Here is a 22,132-nt window from a genome sequence, read left to right on the forward strand (position 1 = left end):
GTATGTGTTTGTTTTTTACAATTTCTGTGATCATCTGGGGTAGTGTGGGGGCAGATGTGTCAGAGACAATAAGATTGACACAGGACAGAGCACGATAGAGATAGGTTTTTTACGTAGGGTTGCTATGAGTCGCAAGCGACCCCACAGCATATAACAACAACAACAGCAACAACATGATAATTTTTTAATAGTCCTTGGGAGGGAGAAAGGACAGCGTGAGAGAGGAAGACCCTGGATGAGATTATTTGACTCAGTGACTGGGGTAATGGGGATAAGTGAGTCAGAGACAATGTGGTATGCTCAGGATAGAGCAGGGTTCTGAGCTGGTGTACATAGGGTTGCTTTGAGTTGCAAGTGATTCAAAAGCACAAAACAACAACATAATCATCTTTACAAATTATTACTTGTCCAAGTGTGAAACTTATAGAAAGGAATCAAAACTAAATCAATACAAAATATACAGACATTAGCCTATTGTCAAGATAATGTCTTGAATGGCAGTGAATATTAAGAGAAAGTACAAAAATATTGAATCTAGGAATAAAGGTTCGCCCTAAAGAAAGGACAGCTGCAGCTTGGCATTGACTCTCATATACACAGCTATCTACATTCCTTCCTGAGTGTGAATGTTCCCCATGGGGTTTTTCCCCCAAAATTTCCTTTATTTTTTCAAGGTCATTAAAATTTTATCAAAGATTATCTTACTACAGGTGCCTGTGTGAAAAAGAATAGTATCAGAAAATACCTTGCTCCTTGCATTGATATTTCTCTTGTCATCTTACCATAACCACCTTCTGGTGGATTCAACTCATTTTCTCTTTGAAGAAGTAGCAGCTGTGCCTCTCTTGGCAGTCAAGCTGGCTGCAGATGAGAGAATATTTGCCTTGGAGGAGAAAAGGAGTATTTCTTTCCCCTGTGAACTCAAAAGACACTTTGCCATCACAATCCAGGCTTTTACACTGAATAATCATACCTATTTATTATTATTTTATTTAGTTCAATTGGGTTTAGGATAATTCAACTACCATTTATTACATGCACACTCTGTACCAGACACTGTATAAAGTGCTAGGGTTCAAACATATACGCCTTTTATAAACATATTTTCTAAGTTATGTAATGTGTGATATGTAGTCAGAGAGGACATATGGAGCATTTTGAAAGCACTGAAAGAAAATGGTGTTGGTATAGTTGATGGGGAGCATATCAGAGAAAGTTAAAGAGAGGAAGCATAGTTGATTTGGAACTTGGAAGAGAAATTGTTTCCTAGATAGAAGCCTGTAAGGATAAAGGCAAAACAATGAACAAAGTAAAAAGAGATAGTAATTGGTACATGTGTTGTTGTTGTTGTTGTTGTTGTTAGGTGCTGCTGGGTCACAGATGACTCATAGTGACCCCATGAATGGAAGACCTGAGCACATGTGAGAGAGTAAATTTTCTGGATTGGTCAAGAATTTGCTGGGAGGGGAAAAAAAAAGACTACTCCATAATAGCTTGCCTCCAAAAATTCTGTGAACATGGAGAAATGACCAACGTTATACACTGTTCAGGTCTTTCATTCATACAGTCATGATGAGTTGTCTACGACTCAACGGAACTTAACAACAACAACCCCTTAAGAGTAAAAGGATATATATCCTGGCTTCTTAAAAGAATTTGAACCTCATCCTGGGGATTCCTAAAAAGAAGAACCATACAATCAGATCATTTTAGAAACTCCAGTGTGGCAGAGAACTTTTTTTACTTCTGAGGTAATAGATTAGAGAAGGAAAGAATGATTAGAATACCGTTAAAATAATTTGAGCAAGAGACACCAATTTTTGGATTAAGGACAGTGAGCATAAGATAGGTGACAGTAGAATAAAGTTATGTGCCCCTCTGATAAACACAAAGTACCTACAGAGGCCCAATAATCCTGTTCCTCTAGCATAACCTTTATACATTTGAAAGTAGCAATACTCATTTTGGTCAATAAAGTACCCCAGTAAAATGTAAAATATAGATAAACACCTCGGGCTGTATCCTAAAGTCACTGTGATGGGTAGTAAAGCTATCCTCAACCAGGTGCAAAGCCAGACTCCATAGAAATTCTTAATAGCAATAATAAAAATAATATAGCCCTGAAGAATGTTAGAAATGTATTTGAGCAAAGGTTTTTACTAGACCCACAAACTTTTCATCAGGCTTCCCACATTTGGTTTGTCAGAGCAGTGATGTGATATGTCAATAAGTAGAAAGCACTATCAATAAGTGCAAATGGGTGCAGCCTCTATGTTTCAATCTGGGTTTTACCGGTGGAGATCTTCCTTTTATACAATGCATCTTAGCTTTCTTTCAAATCTAGCTTGATTTATTGGATTTCTCTAGAATATTAGAGCTGAAAATGCAATTTTAAAAATTAGCATTAATTTTATTTTCTATTTTTCATTTCCTCATTCTTCTCTGAGTATTATGGCTAACTCATGCTCTAACTTAAATTTCTCTGTTGTTGTTGTTATTATGTGCCCTCAAAGTCAACTACAACCCATAGCTAACCTCTGTACCATAGCTGTGAAGTCTGCCCTGTCCTGAGCCAGTCTTACTAATTCTGACAAATCAATCCCCATTATCCCCAGTTACTGTGTCAATCCAGATTGGAGTCTTCCTCTCCTGTGCTGTCCCTCCATTCATGATGTCCTTCCCTAAGGACTTGTCCCTCTGGACCACATGTCCAAATTATGTGGGACGGAGCTTCAAAATACTAAACTCCAAGGAGAACTTTGGTTTCACCCTCTCCAAGACAGACCTATTTGCTTTTTCGGCAGTTCAAGACTCTTCTCTAGCACCAAAATTCAAAAGTCTCAATTCTGTCATTCTTAGTCATTGCCCAGCTCTCTGATGCATAGCAAGTAATTCTGAAGATAATGGTCTGGATTAAGTACAACTTAGTCTCTAGACTGACCTTGTTGCTTTTCAGTACGCTGGAGAGGTCTTTTGATTTCCTGACTACTAGTGCTAACATGTTGATTGTAGAGCAAAGCGAGTTGTAACTTTTAACAACTTCAATCTCTTTTCCATCTAACATGGTGATTGATGACAAATGGCCAAGTTGTAAGAATCATTGTCTTCTTGATGTTGAGCTTCAATCCATCTTGAAGACTATAGTCCTTGACCTTCTGCAGCAAGCACTTCAGGTCCTTTTCATTTTTCTTAATGCCACATTTCTTCTCATAAAACCCAGCTTCCAGAATGATCTGTTCTGCATATAGATTGAAAAAGCATGGAGACATGATGCATTCCTGACACACATCTTTCCTGATTTTGAACCATGCAGTGTTTCCTTGCTCAGTTCTGAGGACTGCTTCCTGGTCCAAGAATAGGTTTTGCATAAGTACAATCGAGTGTTCTGGGAATCCCATTTTCCTCAAGGTTAGCCACAATTTGTTGTGATCCACATAGTCAAATGCCTTTGCATAGTCTATGAAACACAGATAGACATTCCTCTGGTACTCTTTGCTTTTTGCCAAGATCCAGCTGGCATTGGTGATAATGTCTCTAGTGTCGTGACCTTTATAAACCTATCTTGTATTTCTGGTAGTTCTCTGTCAATATACCATCTCAGTAATTTCTGGATAATCTTTAATAATCTTTAGTATCTTGCTAGGGTGTGATATTAGTCATATTGTTTGATAATTTCCACACTCTATCGGGTCACCTTTTTTTTGGAGTGAGAATTAAAATGGCCAGGTCAGTTGTCAGGTAGTTAGTTGTCCTCCAGATTTCTTGGCACAACCAGGTGAACACATCCAGGGCATCTGTTTGCTGATATAGTCAATTGGTATTCCATTAATTTCTGGGGTTTTATTTTTTACCAAGTCCTTCAGAGTAGCCTGAATTTTCTCCTTCATCACCATTACCTCTTGCTCATATGTTGTTTCTTGAAATTCTTTGGTATAATGGCTCTGTATACTCTTTCTGTCTTCTTTTATTACTTCCTAAATCATTCAATACTCGGCCCGTAGCATCCTTAAGTATTGCAACTCATGGTTTGAATTTGTTCTTTAGTTCCTTCAGCTTAAGAAATGCAGAGTGAGTTCGGTCCTTTTGATTTTATAGCTGACTGTACAGTGGGTTTTCAGAGGTAATAAATCAAATGGGTAAGAGATTGCCCATATTGTGCCCAAGATTTAGCTGGTAGATTAGAAAAGAAAACTTTTGAATTGGCAACGCGACTACCTACCACCATCATCCCACAACCACCCCCTTGGCTCATTTTGACCTCTTATTTAATTTTTGTGGGTTTCTTTTTGTTCCAATAAATGTTTCTCATTTAATTGCTCTAAAGGGACCGTATTTTCCCTATAGCTGAGAAACATTGTCTTGTATAGTATTTATTTTTTGACAAACACATTATCAGAAAAGCACATAACAGTAAAGCAATAATTCACATTTTTTTGGTTCACTCCTGATATTACCCAGAATTTAAAGATTGAGTGATGCAGCAGTAAAAATGCTAGCCTAATAATTGAAAGCTTGAGTCTTTGAATCTACAAGATACTACACATGAGAATCAGTGTACTCCTACAAAGATTTACCCCCTTGCAAACCTTATTGTTATTGTTATGTACCGTTGAGTTATAACCGATTTATAATGATCATTCAGTGTAGTTTCAGAGGCAGTAAAATACATAGGAGGAGACTGCTCACCTTTATCCCACAGAGCAGCTGATGAGTTAGAACCCAGGTAATTTGGGGTCAGCATTGCAACTCCTTACCAGTAACCCACTTGAGCTCCCTGGAAACCTTTTAGGGTACCTCTATTCTGCTCTATATGGCTGATAGGAGATGGAATTCACACAATGATTTGATTAGAAATACCATTGTTGCTTTCACCGAGAATCAACAACAAAAACAGCTGAATAACTCAACCTTTCACTTTCTCTGTGACTTGAGAATGAGTTCTATTCATTCATTCAACAAGTCATTTTGAGGATGGTGGCTTAATGATAAAGCATTGCACTGACAACTCAAAGGAACATGGTTTGAACCCACCAGCCACTGCATGGGAGAAAGATGAGCAGTTTCCTCCCATGTGATTTATGAGTTGCTTCCTGCGCAACAGTGCGTATCAACATTCATGTTCAATAAAATAGAGACTCAGGAAAAGAAATCCTTCAGTGAGCTAGATCCCCATTGAGACCACTACAATGAACGCAAGCTCAGCAACAATGGCTAGAATGGTGGAGAAGAGACCCTCATCTCATTATATTGTAAATAGAGTTGCTAAGTCAACTGGATGACATCTAAAAAGAATTAACAACTGTGGGCTTGGCCATAAGCTAAGTAAAAGAGGATATAAGCTTAAGAAAACGTAAATAAAATTAACAAGAAAATAAAAATACGTGTGTGTTGGGGGGTGGTAAGGAGGGAGCTCTGGTGGCCTAGTGGCAAATAAATAAATAAATAAAATTCATAAATTAATTAATAAATTAATTTCCTTTGCTACAGAGGATGCAGGACAACAACAAAGTGAATTAAAAAAAAATCATAAGGAGGTAGGTTCCAGAAAGTAAAAGAGTGAATGCAGGCGGAGAAGGGAGGTGAGAAAGAATTTTGCAGCCCATGGGAACAGAGTGTATATGATGTGGTTGTGTTTGAAACATTTAAAGCTATTTTGTGTGGAAATTGATAAGCAACGGAAATTGTAATAAGAAGAGGCAAAGAAAAAGACAAGCAATAAATAGTTTAGGGCTGAGACAATACGGATTGAACTGCAGACTTCTTCAGAAGTGCCATGAAACATTTATTTAGCATTGTAAGATAATGAAGAAATCAGGCTTTCATGTAAAAATGATTTTTTCTGTTCATATCACTTCTATAGGAGAGTGAGAAAGTCAAGCACTATAGTGGGAAAACAGCTGGGGATCTAATCTTTCAGTTTGCAGATAACAATAATTCAACTAAAAAAACACCCTACCTCAAATTCCTAACCATAGAATTGGAACTGGCTTATAGACTCTATGATCGGTTCTCATGTAATGATTGTAAAGCATGCTATTTTTAAAGATAAACAACATTCAGAGAAGGAAAACAATGTGGTCAAAATCAAAGTATGAAATACAGCAAAATCTGTGACTGAAGAATAGATGCCATGGCTTCTGGATCCTTATTTATGAAGCTATCATGCATTGATTGTTTTTTCATCCTTTCTGTCATTTGTACATTTTGTGGGGTCTGGCCTATTTTTTTTTTGTAATTTTAATGAACATTTATAGAGATTTGGGATTTCCCTTCGTTCATTGCTGCACTTCTCTCCCTGCCCAGCCCTCCTCACCTCCCAGTTCGCTACTCTCTTTTAAAAGTAAAAGAAACACTTCCTCCCTGGTACACAATCCCCCCTCACCCCTCCCACCACCCCAAGAATATTCCACTATGCAACCTTAATTGTGGACTCTTGTGATAACCATAATACCCTATCATACATAGTTTTAAATTATTCACTCCCTCATTTGTTTCAGTGCAGTATACCTAATTTATCCAGTTTTTCTTAGTCTTACCCCAACCCTGATATCAGTCCCATTTTACAGCAGTGGCACCATGCAATATTTGTCCTTTTGAGACTGAGATATTTCACTCAGCATAATGTCCTCCAGGCTCACCCATTTTGAATAATATTGCATGAGTTCCTTGTTTTTCCATGGATGTCAGTTATGGTCTCTTTGGTATATATTCCCAGTAGTGGAATTGCTGGGTCAAATGGTATCGCTATTTGCAACTTTTTGAGAAAGGGGGTCTAGCCTATTTCTAACAAAACATCTCCACAAAATGTTGCTATCTTTCCACCATTTTTTATTTTTTGCTACAAAAATCAGTAAGATAACAACCCAATTTCCAAATAGGTGACTGTTGTTCCAGACTAATGGTTTTGCCCATTATTAGTTGAATAGGAACAATAATTTTCATTCTCTAAGCCCAGGTTTGCTTTAACACCATACATAGGAGACTCTCTAGGAGTTCATTCAGTTGATTAAAATCAGGTTATAAATTCTTCAGCTATCAACCATTATTTACAGTGAAGGAAAACCACCTCCAGATTCTTGTTTACTTGTTATAGGAGCTGACAGAAATATCATTCTTGTTGTCATTGAGAATCTGTTTATATCAATTTAGGTTCTTGTATTAGTGAGAACTTAAGAGACTACGTTCTCTCTTTCATTGTGTAAACTCTCCTCTTTCCCACAAAGTAATTTCGTATGTTTTATTGATACTTAGCAAGTAGTTTTTGGTTTAAACTTTAACTTTTAATTATATATACCTATCTATCTATCTATCATCTATCTATCTATCTATCTAAGATTATATTTAATGGGTGGGTGTGAGATGATGTGGTTAGGCCTCCTATTTAAAAATGCATTTGGTCAGCAGTATGGGGCTGGAATCCAGTTTGAAAGCTGCCTGTAGCAGCCAGATTTTACAGAAGCTTGTTTCCTGGTTCTGGTGGGAAATAGAGTAGAATGTTGACTCATTAATGGGTGGGTGTGAGATGTTGTGATTGGATCTCCTATTAAAAAATGTATTTGGTCAGCAGTATACAATACAGTTTGGAAGCTGTCTGCTGCAGCCAGATTCTACAGTGGCTTAGTTCACCTAGTGGACAGTAAGTGATACTACCAAGCCAAAGGTGGGTGATTTTAATCTGCAGCCCTCAGGGCTGGTTCAAATTGATTTAGGTCAAACATTCTTCTAAGTGGTATAACCCTGGTCTGTCCACTTTGCTGTAAAGAGGTAACTCGTGTTTGCTGTGATGCTAAACACTGTGACAGTGCTGTGTCAAATGTGATAATGGTTACCCAGTGTATGGTGGAGCTCCGTGATTGAATCAAGCTTGGAAGCAGGAGACGCACCACTTCTGAAATGGTTTGCCTCCAGAAACCCTATGAACTTGGATAAACTATGAAAGTTATACTAGTCTTCATGTCTTCTGTTCATAGGGTCACTATGAGTTGTCTATAACTTGACAGCACTTAACAACAACAACAATATACGACATTGTTTACCTTTGGTGACTGTATCTCTTTAGCACAGGGAGGTGTACAACGTTGCATTTACAGCAACAATACCTAGCCTATAATTTTCTATTTAGCCTTAGAAATACTTCAAGGCAAATCTTTATTTCACTCTATTTTTGTGAAGTTTCCCTTTGGGCCTAGTAACAAAGATGCTGCACTACTATCCCAAAGGTACCTGGTTAGAGGTCACTGACCGCTCCATGGAGGAAGGATAGGCAATCTTCTCCCTTGCTGTTAACTACCTTTGAAAAGTTGCCAGAGGATCAGCTATGGGTTGGTTCCAACTTGAAGGTACACAACAACAACAACAAAAACACACACACAAATAAGGCTTATTATTGATCTTTATCCCTGTGATTTAAAAGTTGGGAGCCTGAATTATCAGCTTTATCAGTTAGGACTGTGGGTATATTATCATTGCAGTATCAAACCAGAACTACAGATGAAGGTTATAATGCTCACATGCTGTACTCTGAATATGTGTTCTGAAGAGGATGCTAAATCCATGTCTGCTGCTCAGTTAGCAGGATCATGCATCTACTGTCATAGCTACAGAATGGAAAGCATTTTGCTGGTATTTCATTGTTGGAGCAGCTTAAGCTGCAATCAGGTTACTGGACTCTAAATCTCCTGCAAAACAATCCCAACTGTATACTCATTCCTTTGTGTGGTCCAGGTTTTGATTAAAAAGCTTTCAATGCATTTATCCTAACAGCTCAAGTTCCTTTCCTAAGAAAATACATACTATTTCCAGACAGGCAAAGAAGCAATAAAATTTTTGAGAAGGCTTTAATTGGAACATAGGACTACAGGGTCTTAGAAGAAAATAAAAATATTTATCACAAATCATCCCTAATATTTCACATTCAGTCTACTTTCTCTGTCAGTGTCTGCTGCTGTATGTGATAGAGCAGGACCCCAACAAAAGTCTTATTGATTAGTAACAGCGGAGACTCACTGGCTCTGATTCTCATCCTACTTGACTTGATCACTGGTGCCAGTTCCCTGCAGATTAACAGTGGAGGAAAGAAAACAAGAATTTTTAAAGCAAAAAAATCCACTTGTGTGTTTATGTGGGAGTAGCACACAGATGGGGAAATATCAATGTGAGAGAGAATAATGGACTTCTTCTATCATTGTTGCTGTTAGTTTCCATCTTGTTGATACTGATATCAGTATCAACAATTTAGTCTTCTCACATATGAAGAATAGAATTTTTAAGCCTGCCGACATTCACAAGGACATCATCATTTCTGTCTCTGTGGCAGGGATGGGGGTAGGAGTTTGGAGAAACTGCCCTTCATCTACAGCTGTGTATTTAACCATTTGTGCCACCTTGTTGTTGTTGTTGTCTACCATTGAGCTGGAATCAAACCATAACTGACCCTCCAGCCACTTATCAGATGTAGTAAATTGTGCATCCTTCTGTGGAGCTACTGGTGCTGGTGGATTCTAATGGTATTTTCCTTTGAATTAGCAACTCAGGACTTCCTCGTGTGTCAGAGATGATGAGGATGACACAGGACAGGGCCAGTGATTCAGAAAAGCTTTTCATAGGGTCGTTATGAATCACAATCCGGAGCTCCCATTTGTGTCACCTAGTTAGTTCTCTCTCTCTCTCTCTCTCTCTCTCTCTATATATATATATATATATATATATATACATACATATATATATACATACATATATATATACATACATATATATAATTATCCTTTAATATTATTATCTTTTAAATGTAATTGCGTAAATATAAAATCATTGTTTTTAAAGCATTGTTTCAGTTCATAAAATGTGAATATGTCATTCCAAAGGAATGAAAGAGCATTAAATTCTTGGGGTCTCTACTATGAACTCATAGTTTACCCTCTCTTCTAGTCCTGTTTTGCCTATTTTTTTTTCCTTAGACTCAGGGACTGCATATATGGCTTTCTACTCATTTGCATTTTTAAAAGAATATAGTATCCAAATATAGAAAACTGATAACATTTCCATTACTCTCTTCTCTATATAAAGTCAGGAGTATTTGAATTTTAAAAATAAATGGGATGTTACAAATTTACTAAGAAGAATCTCTACAGTATGCTAAAATTACCAATTTCATTTTTATTTTCCATAGCTAAGTATTTTAAGGACATCATGTTAGATGGAGTCAAATTCCTAAACTGTGATGTCATTGCACAAATCGAATGTTTAATACAATATATACTTTTATGTAAATAAATATCTATTCTTTAACTTATATTTGCTATCTTAAAGAAAATTTAGATGAACAAGGCTTTCTTTAATATGATCCTAGTGCTTGCAATGGCTTCTGTAGTTCTGAGATTCGCATCACACATCTGAAAACGTAAAGTCACAATATTATTTTAATCTATTTCAATCCTTGTCTTATCTTAAAATGTCACACAGGGAGTTGATAAATTGATGAACCAGATGTAGAAATCAAAGGTTTGTGCAAGCAGCGGGGGTTTCAGGGGCTGTTTATCTCTTTTTCCTTTCCTTCCATGTGAGAAATTTATTCACTGTCAGTAATTCCTTAGGTACTCTGCATGGGGGCCTATGGAACCAGAATATCATTGTGAACTTAAAAAAAAAAAAGGCAAGTTTCCTATCTTCAAAAGTCATTGCATTTAAGATTGGCAGATTCCTATTGCAACATTAATACATTTTGAAAGGACAAATACTGCATAACACCATTGTTATAAAACAGAACTGACATGGGGATTGGAGGAAACTAAGAAAAGTGGGAATATATAATGAACACTGCATTGCAACAGATGAAGGAAAGAACTGTTTAAAAGGAATATATGATTAGGCATTATTTGTGTGACAACAGTCTAGAATAAGACCTGGATAGCAAAGTGGTCTGGGGGAGGGATGGGGTGGGAAGGGAGGAAATTTTGCAGAAGTGAATGAAAATTTTAAAACAAAGTGAACTGGGGGGGGGATAGGGAGGAAAATGTGCAACAACAAGTGAATGAAAATTCAACTTCTCTGTAAACATTTAAAATTTTTAGAAAGGGAGGAAATAAAGAAAGTTAAAACAACAACAACAACAACAACAAAACAGCTATTAGGATTTATTAGAAAAGTTGTCCACAGCACCATACTCAGCCTTCACACTTGTTTTCACTTATATTCAGATTTTAATTCTAATCACTCAATTCTACTGTTTTGTTGTTGTTGTTTTTATTCTGTGTGATCCTAAAGCTGTAGAGCTTATATAACATTTTTGTAAAATCACTTGAAAGGATTCCTTATGATCATCATTTTGACAGCTCGGGAGTTATCAATTTGCAAAGTCTTTCTTTGGTTGTCATATAATTTTAATAGTAATAATTTCATTTTTTTTCTTCTATGTACCTGCTTTTGTGGTTGTTGTTATTGTTGCAGACTGTCAAATGAGAACCAGCCCATAGCTGACTCTCCGGCAGGTTTTCAGAGGCAGGTTTTGACAGCATGCGAGGAGATTGCTGATCCTTCTTCCATGCAGCAGCTGGTGGATTCGACCTGTGTGCCTTCGGGATTGCATCACAGCTTCTTACCACTAGGCTACCAGTATGATATAGAATTTTATTTTTCTTCATGGTTAAGATTGTATTGCTGTAGATAACATAAACAAAAAAAAATAAAACAAAACAAAATACAACAACCAGAAAAATAACAAAACCCACCAATTTTCTCATTTATGCAAGCATAAAGTGAATAGAGATGATAGAGAATTGATGCTGTTGAGCTGTGGTGCTGGAGATGAGTGTTGAATATACCATGGACTGCTAGGAGAACAAAGAGGTTTGTCCTGGAGAGGGTGAAGCTGGAATGCTCCTTTGAGTCAAGGATTCTGAAGCTTCGTCTGACATACTTTGGGCATGTTGCAAGGATGGACTGGTCCTTGGAGAGGGACATCATGTTTGGGAGCGTGGAGGGGAGGTGAAGGAGAGGAAGACCTTCGATGAGATGGATCAATTCTGTGACCGGAGTGGTGGGAACAAGTGCGTTTGAGATGTCTAGGTTGGCACAGGATAGAACAGTTAGAGATCTTGTACATAGGGTCACTATGAGTCGCATGTGACTCGATGGCACATAACAACAATAACAACAACAACATGCAAGCATAATTTGGTGACATTTATTACCTTCACTGAGTCTTACATTTACTCTTTCTGTTCCTGAGTTGTTCTTTATCCATTAACATAAATTCACTGCCCTCTAATGTGCCTCTGTAATCTTTCAAGTTACAGTTGTCACTTTAATTCCATTTAATCTTTAGAGTTATTTGAAGTGTAGTGTAATACTTACATTGTAAAGACAGAAACATTGATACTAATAAAATAAACAATGCTCATAAAGCATCCAAAAATTAGATAAAAGACGATAAATTTTAAACTAGGTCTTCTGAAAGTGGACTTTTTAAATGTGATTCTTGCCTATTCTATTAGTTGTTTGTAATTTTTATAAAACAATTCTGTGTAAATTTAAATATAAAAACATCCATCTGAAAACTACCATTGAGTAGGTTATGACTCAGTCTTGGGTTTTACTTTTCTTATTATCCTTGTCTGTTTTACTTTTTTTCTTGATTGTGGATTGTAAGAAAGAAAAGATTCATTACTTTCATGTATTCAATGAAAACAAAGTTTTCAGTTGGAATTAACCATTACAGTAATAGGGTTTACCTCCCTTATTTTGTCCCTTTGTCTCTATTTTGGTCTAGCATTCTCTTCTGTGTTTCTTTCTCCTTCGTTTTTCCTCTGTTTTCCCTTATCAATTTATATTTTTTTCCTTTTGAATGTTTTCTATCTTTGATGGCATAGAGAAGAAATAATGAACAGACCATTATCCAGTCCCAAACTCTTATGTGATTTGGAGGAATCCAATGTGAAAATAACAGATGGTTCTCTCTGGAGTAGTCAACCAAGAAGTTTTAAAAAGCTCTCAACTCAGAATATTACCATAATAAAGTATGTAAATAAGACCAATCTTATTAATGGTCTTGTGTTTGCATCTAAGTTTGTAAAAGAAAGGGCAGTATCATTGGCCAGAGAGCCTATTGAAATAGAATGCTTAATTACTGGTAGGTCAGCAACAGGCATAACATTACTGAAAAAAAAAATTTGATATTGTTAAATATTTTAGCAACTATTTAATAGGGGTTTGCGCTTAAGAAAAAAAAAATACACTGGGTAATTACCAAATAACAGTGGACATTAAATGTGAGAAAAAGCTTGTAAAACTCTCTGAGGGATTCACATTTGCGTGGGGAAACAACTTTATTATTTATACTATGGTTTGCTTTCTTCTTAAGAAGTGGAAAATTTTTTTTCTTGTTTTTAGAAAGTTAATACTGCTCATAACCACTAGGAAAAATTACTTAGAAATATGAACTAAAAGGTTTGTATGTATGCAATCACTCCAAGTCTCTTACTGGATCCATATTTTTTCTTACTTAATGGGTAAACCAGAATTTGCAAATTCAGTTAACTAGAATTCCAATTGTCTTTTATTACTGCAGAATTACCTAGAAATCTTTTATATTTGTTTGTTCTAGATAAACCGAATATTGCAAGCATTAAATACATTACTCCAGAGTCCATGGGAAAACACTGAAATTCATGATTGATCATTATATACCTTCTTCCATATTCAGGCAAGTGAAAATCTAATAAAATTTACAAGTTTTTCCAGTCAAGAAACCTGCACTGAAGGAAAAAAAAATCTGGAAACTTGATAGGAATAGGGTAACCACCTTACGGCTACAGTAACGTTGTTGTTGTTGTGTGCCGTCAAGTCGACCCTGTGTACATCTCTGAAATCTGCTCTATAATGAGCCAACTTCATTGTCTCTGACACATCTAACCCCATTACCTCAGGCATTGAATCAATCTTTCTCATCCAGAGCCTTCCTCTTTTGTTCTGTCCCTCCACACTTCCAGTATGATGTCCCTTTCCAACAACTGGTCCCTCTTTGCAACATGCCCAACATAATAGACATGTCAGATGAAGCTTCAAAATCTCTGCCTACAAGAAGCAACCTAGTTTCACCCTCTCTAGAATAGATTTGTATGTTCTCCTAGCAGTTCATAATGTATTCAATACACTTCTCCAGTGCCACAACTCAAAGGCATCAATTATTCTTCTATTGAATGTCAAGTAATTGCAAAGACTACAGCTTGTATCAGGTGTACCTTAGTCTCTAGACTGACATTATTGCTATAAAATACTATGGACAGGTCTCTGACAGAAGCTTTTTCCAATGCAATTCGTCTTTTGATTTCTTGGCTGCTGGCACCAAGAGTGTTGATTGTGGAACCAAGCAAGCTGAAGCTATTAACAATCTCAATCTCTTCATCTATTATGATATTATCAAATGGCTCTGTGGTGACAATCTTTATTTTCTTGATGTTAAGCTTCAATTCATATTTAAGGCTGTAGTTGTTGACCTTTGTAGCAAATGCCTCAGGTCCTCAGTTCCAGCCAGCAAAGTTGTGTTATCTGCATAACACACTGTTGATGAGTCTTCCTGCAGTTCTAATACCACGATCCTCCTCATAGAGCCCAGCCTACTGAACTATTCAGCACATAGATTAAAAAGGTATGAAGATAAGATGCATCCCTGGTGTATGCCTTTCCTTATTTTGAATCATGCAGTTTCTTTGCTCTGTGCTGACAACTGTTTCCTGGTTTATGTTTTGCATAAATGCAATCAAGTGTTCTGGGATCCTCATTCTTCTTAGACTTAGCAACAATTTTATCTCAACCCTAAGACCAAAGTCTCTGAACCATGCCCTCTCCTGAACCAATCTTACCATCTCCAACACACGTGACCCTCCTACCATAGTGTTGAAGTACTGTTTAAAAACTGTTCATTCCATATCGTTGAAAGTCTTCCTTCTTGTGCTGACCTTCTACTGTTCTAAGTGTGATATCCTTCTTAAGGGACTATCCCCTCCTGACAATATTTCCAATGTATGTGACAGTTTCACCATCCTTGCTTCTAAGGAGTATCTCAGTTTCACTCTCTCCAAAATAGACCTGTTTTTCTCTTGGTAGTCAATGTTCAATATTCTTCTCCAAGACCACAACTCAAAGACATAAATTCTTTGTCATTTTTCACTACTCTCTGGGTTTTATATGCATAGATGCAACTGAGAAATTCAGAGCTTGGATCAGGCACACAGTAGTCTCTAGAGTGACATTGTTGTTCTTTAGCATTTTGGAGAGATAATTGACAATAGATTTTTCCCATTGCAACTCATTTTTTAATTCCCTGAGTGCTTATGGGAAAGGTGTTGATTGTAGAGCCAAGCAAGATGAAATAACTAACAACTTCAATCTTTTCTCCATCTAACATGATGTGGCCTATGGCCAATTGGTGAGTATTTTTTTGCTTGAAGTTGAGACTCAATCCATACTGAAGATTATAGTCCTTTATCTTCTCAACCAAGTGCTTTCTCAATCTCTCTATGCCCTTTCAATCTATATTCTGAACAAATAATTTGAGAAGTTAGACATTTTGAAGAAGAATGTGGCATCAGGACTGAAAGATGACTCATCAATAACCTGTGTAATGCAGATGGAACATCAGGTTGTATAGGACACCAATTTCAATCTAGTCAAATCATTCAACAGTTAAAGCATTTGAGACTGTAGTACCTTGCATAATGACACATTATTTTTTGTTTTCTCTCTTTTTTTAAAAAAATTCTATTTTAATTAAAGTTTATAGAGAACTTGGATTTTCATTCATTCATTGTTGCACATTTTCCTACCTGCCCACTCCCCACCAAGTTTGCTTTTCTCTTTGAAAAGAAAAAAAAATTCATTGTTATACAATCTTTCCTCCCAGTCCACTTTACTGTGTAACTCTTATTCTGGACTCTTTTGATGCAAATAATACCTAATCATACATTCCTTTTAAACAGTTCTCTCCCTCATCTGCTTCAATGTAGTGTACATTATTTAATCCCTCTTTTCTTAGTACAATGAAATTATGCCATATTTGTTCTTTTATAACTGAGATATTCACTCAGCCTAATGTCCTCCAGGGTCACCTTGTTTTTCAATGCTGCATAATATTCCATTGTGTGAATATACCACAGCTTCTCTATCCATTTGTCGATGGGCACTTGGGTTGTTTTCAACTCTTTGCTATTGTGAACAAAGCAGCAATAAACATGGGTGTGCATATATCTTCTTGGGTGGCAGTTCTGATTTCTTTAGGGTATATTTTTTTGTCATACAATTGCTGAGTCAAATAGTATTTCTATTTCCAACTTTTTTAGAAAGCACCATACTGCCTTCCACAGGGGTTGCACCATTTTACACTCCCACCAACAGTGAATAAGTGTCAAAGTTTCTCCACAACCTTTCCAGCATTTGTTGTTTGCTGCTCTGTTGAATCTTGCTATTGTTACTGGAGTGAGATGATAACTCATAGTTGTTTTGGACACATTCTTTATTAAAGGCCAAGAGAAACCTAAAATGCTTCTTTTCCTAGGCCTTCCTATGCTTATTTTTCTTTGTTTTGTGTCTATTCTTCAATAGCAACTCTATCCTTTTTCCTGCAAAATCTTCCATTTAGTGTCATTTCCAGTCTAACTTCAGTTTCCTCATATTTATAGAGGAACTAGTTTTCAGAAATCACCTAGCTTTATTTTATTTATGACTTTTTAAAAAAAATTAGAAATCTCTGGTGGGAAAAAAAATAAACCAACAAACTTGTGCTATATACCCAAAGACATGTGGTTTGAGTTGACTAGCTTCACCATGGGAGAAAGATGGACAGTCTTCTCCCATGGAATTTACAGCCTCTGAGAACTTACTGGAGGGTCATCTGTGAATCAGTTTCTACTTGACAGAAGATAAGAACAACAGGGCTAAAGTTAATAAAATTGTTATAGTTCAACACGAGACCCAGAATGCCATAATCAACTAATATAATGAAGTGTTCTAGAATTCCCATTCTTTTCATTGTTAACCATAGTATGTTATGATCTGCGTAGACAAATGTTTTTTGTGTAGTCATTGAAAATAATAGACATTTTTTCTGATAGTTTTTTCTTTCAGTCAAGATTCTTTTGATATTAGTAATAATATCCTTTGTGCCTTAGCCTCTTTAGACTAAACTTGAATTTCTGGCAGTTCTCTCTCAGTGCACTGTTCTAACGTATTTGGATGATTTTGAACAATGTTTTGTTTGCATATCATCCTGATTGATAATTTTCACATTCTATTACCTTACTTAGGAATGTGAACAAACATGGATTTCTTCTAGTTATTTGTAGCTATCTTCCAAATGTTGTGGCATGGATGAGCATATCCATGGCTGCATCTGTTATTCAGAATATGCCATTTGGTATCCTTTCGACTTCTGGGCTCTAATTTTTTTTTTTTTAGCCAATACCTTCCAAGGAACGTAGACTTTCCCCTCACACCACCATTGACTCTTTATTATATGCCACATACTGGAACATTTTAGTGTCAACCAATTCTTTCTCGTACAGTGACTCTATTCATTCCTTCGACCTTCTTTTTATACTTCCAAAATCATTCAAGATTTCCCCCCAAAACATCTCTATGCAAATCAAGGAATGAATTTGCCTTTCAGTTCTCTGAGTGTGTGAATTTCCAAGCAATTTCTTCCTTTTTTAAAATTTTAATTATTCAACTCTAGCTCTTCATGTATTCTGTTACTATACTTTGCTTTGTCTTCTAGGGCTGCCCTTTGAAATCTTCTGCTCATCTCTTTTCTTTGCATCTCTTCCATTTGCTTTGGCTTCTCAATAATCCAGTGCTATTTTTAGGAAGACCCTCAATGAGATGGATTGATACAATGTCTGTGACAAATGTATCAAGGATGAGAAGGATGGCACAGGATAAGTGGTGTTCAGATCTATTTTTCATAATCTTGGTATAAGTCATTCCTTGACCTCATGACATTTAACAACAACAGCAATCAACTAGAATTAGCTACCCATTGAGAGAAAGAATTATTACAAAGATGAGAGTTCTGAATACACTTCGCATTGTCTTGTTAGTGCTAGTTTGACTCTTGATTTAGGTGTGTGTGTGTGTGTGTATGTGTGTGTGTTTAATAGATCACCTGCTGTTGTAAAACTTCAGCCTTTATGTGGTACTACAATTTTCTGCTTTCAGTTAGTTCCTGATGATAATTAAACAAGCCTCTTCTAATACAGAAATGATACCATTTCACTCCCAGATATAAGAGATATTATAACACACCAGTGTGAAAACTTTCTGGATGCCTATGAAATTTAAAATTGCATTGAGAAAGAATTACCTAAAAAAGTTATATAATGAGAAGTCATCTATGAGATCTATAGGTGATATTTAATATCTCATCATCCAGAAGCAGTTGCAGTTGATGGTTTGAAGAAATGATCAATTAAGGACATAGTTATGGTACCAGCTGGAACATAATCATTATTAGTTTATGATGTTAACATACTACCAATACACAGCAATATCTTTTCTCACACCAATACTATATAGGTCAAGGATAAAGGTAAGGTGAATGAAAGAAACAGCAAAACTGAAACAAACACAAACAAAAAACAAAACAATTGCTTCTCATTTCACTGACATTGACTGTGACTACATTTTTAGAACTCACCAAGAGAATTGAACAAACCAAGAAACATAACAATGATTTTCATAACTTAGGAACTTCCCAATTTAAGATTCATACCAGAATGTGAAAGTGTATTGGAAAGGTTACATTGCTTATTGCATAACCCTGAGGGCATAGAGCATTTCATGTCGGACTGCTGATACAAGCAGAACATTAAAACACTAGAAATGACAGAGGACCACTTTGAGTTGGAATACACTTGCTTTGTGTTTTGTTTTCCCTTTCTTTTATCTAGAGAAAATAGTTCTGTTATCGTTTCAAGATCACACGAGAAGGAATGAATACATTTCAAGGGATCAACAATAATTTCACTTTAGATTGTCACATGAGTGGGAACATAATGACCTCAAAATAGACAACAATACCTCAGTACTCAGACTCCATTGGAAGTCATGGTTATCGGTTGAATAAAGAACCCAGAACAATAAAGGTAAACAGATATGCAATAAAGAAAGGATGTAGTATATGCAAACCCACTTATCTTGAATCCAGTTGCAGAACTGAAACTACTGCCAATCTCTGTGGACTTAATAAAAATGATAGGGACAGATTTGTGAAAATAGGGTTCCTGACTATACACCAACTTACTAATTTCGTGATCCCTTACTTCCTGTAGGTTTTACCTTTATCCTCTTTAAAATGCAGATAAATAACAATAGAATGTATCACATGAAGTTGTTATCAACAGTATATAAGACAAAGTAGAAAAAAAAGCACAAAGTTAACTGATTAGTTCAAGCTAGCTATTTTAAAACGGGAGACAAAAAAGAAAAGACTAATTTGCTCTTTTATTCTTCTTCATCTTTAATCTACAGGGGAAAGCACAAATGAATACAGTCCCCATTACCATAAATTATGCACTCACATTCTCACATTTGGGGAAATCACAGGGGCATATCTGGAGTGCAATGGATAAGCCTCTCCCTGGGGAAAGCACCTTAATGATCATGGTACCTTCCCTGCCAGGTAAGTATACAATTTACCCTTGAAAGTAGAGAAGTTAATGCAAATTGAAGAAAGGGTGAAATAAGACAAATAATCATAGGAGTCCCAAAGGCAACTCAAGAGAAAAAGTGACGTTATGATAATGAAACATGGTGGTGGTGGTGGGGGGGTTCTGGAGTTAGAAAAGTATGGTTGGAATTTCTCAAAATGAAAAATTGGACATCAAACTCAATTCTTGAGTTTCTATTCTAAAGGATTATATGGATGAAATGTTGACTTGTACATGAAGTATCTAAAGAGTAAGGGGGAAACTAGAGTTGCTATACTTACTGCTAACATTGAGAAGAATGAGAATTCTAGAACATTTAATTGTGCTTGCACATAGTCTATACATAGACGAAGAAACTGCTGTCAAGACATAACAAGGGAACATTAAACTTAAAATCAGGATGGATGGATATTAGAGGTGTATTATTTCTTCATATCTATTAATTTTTTCCAATGAGCAAACAATTTGAGAAGCTGGACTCTATAAAGAAGAATGTGCCCTCCGGATTGGAGGAAGACTCATCAATAACCTGCACTATGCAGATGATACAACCTTGCTTACTGAGAGTAAAAGAAAGCCTGAAGTGTTTGTTAAAGAAGATCAAAGACTACATCCTTCAATATGCATTTTATCTTAACATGGAGAAGACAAAGACCCTTACCACTGGCCAGAAAGCATCATAGTGGAGGAAGGACTGAAACTGTTAATACATTCATCTTGCTTGGATCCACAATCAACATCTTTTGTAACAGCAGTTAGGAAATAAGGAGATGTATTGCTTTGGACAAGTTCACTGTCAGGAACCTTTTCAAAATATTGAAAAGTAATGAGTTAGTTTAGTTTGAAGACTAAGGTACGCCTGGTTCATGACATGGTCTTTTTCAATCACCTGCTGGGCATCTGAGACCTGGATGAAAAATAAGATTAATATAAAAAGAATTTTTTTTTAAAAAGAAGAATCAATGACTCTGAGTTGTGGTGTTGGAGAAGTTTACTGAATATCCCATGGAGTGCCAAAAAAGAATGAACAGGTATATCTTAGAAAAGGTGCAGCCAGAGTACTTGTTGGCAAACTTAGTTTCTCACACTTTGGATGTGTTGCTAAGAGAGGCTATTCCTTGGAATAAGATATCAGACTTTGAAGAATGGAGGATCAATAAAAAATGATAAGACCCCCATTGAGATGGATTGACCCAGTGACTGCAGCAATGGTCTCAAGAGTGTCAAAGATAGTAAGGGTGGCATAGGATAGAACAGGATTCAGATCTTTTGTTCACAAGGGCACTTGAGGCACTCAACACCAACAACAGACCAAAAAATAATTGGTTTACACCAAAGCCATTTGGCTTTAAATTCAAATGACATTGGATAGAATTGCAGCAATAAGTCAGAGCTTCATTAAAAATATTTGACAAACAATAAAGATCTAGGAATTGACAAAATATCAATTGAGCTGTTTCGAAAAACAGATGCAACTTTGAATGTGTTCATTCATGTATGCCAAGAAATTTGGAAAACAGTTACTTGGCCAACAGATTGGAAGAGACCCTTATTCTCATCAACAATAACAACAAAAAATGATCCAACAGGATGCAGAAATTATTAGACAGTAACATTAATATCATATATTAATAGAATTTTCCCAACAATTTTCTAGAAGTTTCAGGAAACTTATTCAAGCTGGATTCAGAAGAAGCTGGGGATATCATTGTTGCTATCAGATAGATCTTGGCTGAAAGCAAAGAATACCATAAAGATATTTACTTGTGTTTATTAACAATGAAAAAAGCATTACACTGAAAATTTGAAATCCAAACCTACTTAGAAGTGACTAAAAAACCAACTCCTGATCATCTGCTTCTAAAAGATTACAGCCTTTTAAACTCTAAGGTGCAGTTTTTTATTCTACAACAAATTATCATGTGTTTAAATCCATTTGATAATGACTAACAAAGACCAATAACATTGAGCATCTTTTTATCTTTTTGACCTAATTCGTCAACCATATATATATATTTTGTTGTTGTTGTTGTTGTTAGGTGCCATCAAATCGAGTATCACTCAGTGACCCTGTGAACTAAAGATATGAACTCTTCTCTAACCTGTGCCATCCTCACACTTCCTGACACACAAGAGCCTATTGCAACAGTTACTGTGTCGATCCACATAATTGAGGGTCTGCCTCTCCTTCACCGAGTCTCCACCCTTCCCAGCATTATATCACTCTCCAAGGAAAACCCCCACCTAAAGTATGTAAGGTGAACTCTCATCATTCCTGCCTCCAAAGAGCACTTTGGCTGCAACATCTCCAAGACATATCAGTTCATTCTCTTGGCCATCTATGGAATGTTCAGTGCTCTTCTCCAACACTACTGATCAAAGGTGTCAATTCTTTTTCTGCCTCCCCTATCCATTCTCTAGCTTTCTGATGCATA

This window comes from Elephantulus edwardii, unplaced genomic scaffold (genome assembly GCF_000299155.1).
Source record: "Elephantulus edwardii isolate Elephantulus edwardi_28Jun2011 unplaced genomic scaffold, EleEdw1.0 scaffold00187, whole genome shotgun sequence".
Taxonomy (NCBI): domain Eukaryota; kingdom Metazoa; phylum Chordata; class Mammalia; order Macroscelidea; family Macroscelididae; genus Elephantulus; species Elephantulus edwardii.